We start from the raw sequence: 2,979 nt of genomic DNA, 5'->3' as shown, positions 1-2,979 counted from the left end.
GGGGTGCAGGAGGCCGACCTGCATCCTTTCCTGGACAAGGGCGTCCTCCGGAAGGGCAGGGACTGCGAAGGCTGCTACTCCTTCGTCCACCTCAGCGTCCAGCAGTTCCTGGCTGCCACGTTCTACATCCTGGAGAGGGAGGAGGAGGAGGACGGTGACTGGGAGAGCCACACGCGGGACATCGGGGACGTGCAGAAGCTGTTCTCCAAGGAGGAGAGACTGAAGAATCCCGGCCTGACCCAAGTGGGATACTTCTTATTCGGCCTCTCGAATGAGAAGAGAGCCCAGGAGCTGGAGACGACTTTTGGCTGCCGAGTGTCGCTGAAGATCAGAGAGGAGTTACTCAAATGCACAGCAAATCTCAATGAGAATAAACCCTTCTCGGAGACGGACACGAAGGAGTTTCTGTACTGCCTCTACGAGTCTCAGGACGAGGGGCTGGTGAAGGACGCCATGGCCCCCTTCAAGGAAGTTTCTGTTCACGTGACAGATACATTTGAGATGATGTACTCTTTCTTCTGCCTCAAGCATTGTCAAAACCTGGAGAAAATCTGGCTGCAGGTGGCAAAGGGGATATTCCTGGAGAATGATCATGCGTCGGAACCACACGCTCAGCTTGAGAGGTAAGAACTCGGTTTACTCTCCTAGTTCCCGTCGTCAGCCTCTGCCCGTGCTCTGCTAGGGACAGGCCAGAGTGTCCTGTGTCCCTGTGGCTTAGGGTGGAATTTCCTTCTCGCTGGACTTTCTTTCTGCTTAACATTCAAGATACAGGAGACAGGATGTTGTAATTAGGAATGGGGTCTTTGGATCCTGTTTTACCTTTTTCATTTAAAAAGGTTTTCCACTTTTTAACTCTTTTAAAAAAGTGCGTTTTGCTATAGAGTGAAGTGTTGGGATCACAGCTCACTGCAGCCTTGAACTCCTGGGCTCAAGTGATCCTCCTGTCCCAGCCTCTGAAGCAGCTGGGACTTCAGGCACACGCCATCACGCCTGGCTAATTTTCAACTTTTTGTAGAAATGAGGGTCTCACTGTATTGCCCAGGGTGGTCTCAAACTCCCGGCCTCAAGTGAGCCTCCTGTCTTGGCCTCCCAAGCACTGGGATTATGTGTGTGAGCCACCACGCCCTGCCAGACCTTGTTTTAGTGTTAAAGTTCTCCTGTGGGGATGGGCCTGGGTATGCCTAGAGAGTTCTATCATCTGAGGTATTTTCCCTCCCTACCCAGACTCGTTACGTTTTTTTCTATATGTACTCTTTTTTCTTTTCTCAGAACCTAAAGGCTTAATTTTGTGTTATTGACTTATTTTGAGACAGTCTTGTTCTGTCTCCTGGGCTAGAGTGCAGGGGCGTAATCATAGCTCACAGCAACCTCCAACTTCTAGGCTCAAACAATCCTCCTGCCTCAGGCTCTTGAGTAGCTGGGACTACAGGTGCATGCCACGATGCCTGGCTAGTTTTTCTATTTTTTGTAGAGACAGAGTCTTGCTCTTGCTCAGGCTGGTCTCGAACTCCTGGCCTCAAGTGATCTTCCTGCCTCAGCCTCCCAGAGTGCTAGGATTACAGGAATGAGCCACTGCAAACTAGCCTGTGTTTTATTTTTAATTGACTGAAATTGTATGCCTTTATGGGGCATAATGTGACATTTTGATACATTTATGTTTTGGAATAACCCAGCTAATTAACAAATCCCTCACCTCACATTTCTTTTGTGGTGAAAATACTTAATATCTATTCTTGGCAATTTTATACAATCCATTACCATAGTTACCATTCTGTGCAGTAGGTCACTAAATCTTATACCATTTTATTGAATAATGATTGAAATGAAAAACTGTACACATTTAAGGTATATAACTGGATAAGTATGGCAGTAAGTATATCTTAAGAAACTGTAACCGCCCTCTCTGCCATAAACCTATCCACCACCTCCAAATGTTTTCTCCTTCCCTCTCATGTTTTCTCCCCAAAATAGATCTACCGTCTCAGCAAGTTTGAGTATGTGACAGCGTTAACCGCAGACACTGTACTGAACGAGTCTACTCTGACATCCTTTCAAACCAGTGTATGTTGAAGGGTTGAAACGTTCCCCAAACCAACATGCCTTAAAAGGATCAAGTCACTGAAAACATAGCGTTGTTCACTTAGATTTATGATAAATGTCAAACTCTACAGTTATTGGGCAGGGTTTCGGTTGTACAAGATGAATTAGTCCTAGAGATCTGCTATATGCAATATGTATACAGTAAGTGCTCTTGTCTGTTCCTTCCTAGACGTTCTGAGTGTGACCGTCACTCTCTTCGCCTCTGGATGGATTTCTGCTCCATGGTCAGCTCAAACAGGAATCTGAGCTGTCTGGACATGAGTCAGAGCTTCCTGAGCGACTCCTCTGTGAGGTTTCTCTGTGACCATATAACCCGTGTCTCCTGTCATCTGCAGGAAGTGGCGTAAGTAGAAGCTCATCTTTCAAGGGGGATCCTGAGGCGGGGCCAGGCTTCTTGCGTTTTTTAACATGAGAGCGATATTTGAATTTCTGACCTGGCTACCACTGGGTGTTCGGAATACAAAGAAACGAAATGGTTCCCATCGTAAACTATTCTAGTGGGAGAGTCATATTACGTCAAGTCATTTTCAGGAAATTTTGCCGAGAGTTTGGAAGTTTGCAATCCTCCGCTGTGGAGTGTATTTGAATCTCAGCCTATAGGAAATGTAGGCATGTGTCAGGGGGATACCTGGATGGAAAACAGAAATATTCCAGAGCGCACTTCTTCAAATTGGCGAGTAAGAGCATATTGGTAAAGCGACGGTGAATTCATGGCCACCGTCATGGTGATGGCGTTGAGAGATGGGTCTGAATAAGGTGGGTCAAAGCAGATGCAAACCAAGACGTGGACCACCCAGGCAGGCGACTATGATGGCATCCTTTTATTAATGTTTTCTATTTATTTTACTTTAAATCTTTAATTAACAACAATATGGTATT

General features: G+C 46.2%; 1 protein-coding gene across 1 annotated transcript in view; it reads left to right on the top strand.

The window, feature by feature from the left end:
• The window catches only part of NLRP7 (NLR family, pyrin domain containing 7), a 52,474-nt gene that overhangs the window by 6,116 nt on the left and 43,379 nt on the right, over positions 1-2,979 (top strand). The window lies entirely within an intron of this gene.

Source organism: Propithecus coquereli, unplaced genomic scaffold (genome assembly GCF_000956105.1).
Source record: "Propithecus coquereli isolate 6110/MARCELLA unplaced genomic scaffold, Pcoq_1.0 Scaffold193, whole genome shotgun sequence".
NCBI lineage: Eukaryota > Metazoa > Chordata > Mammalia > Primates > Indriidae > Propithecus > Propithecus coquereli.
Note: the sequence above shows the minus strand (reverse complement) of the source record. Positions and strands in the feature narration are given on the sequence as shown.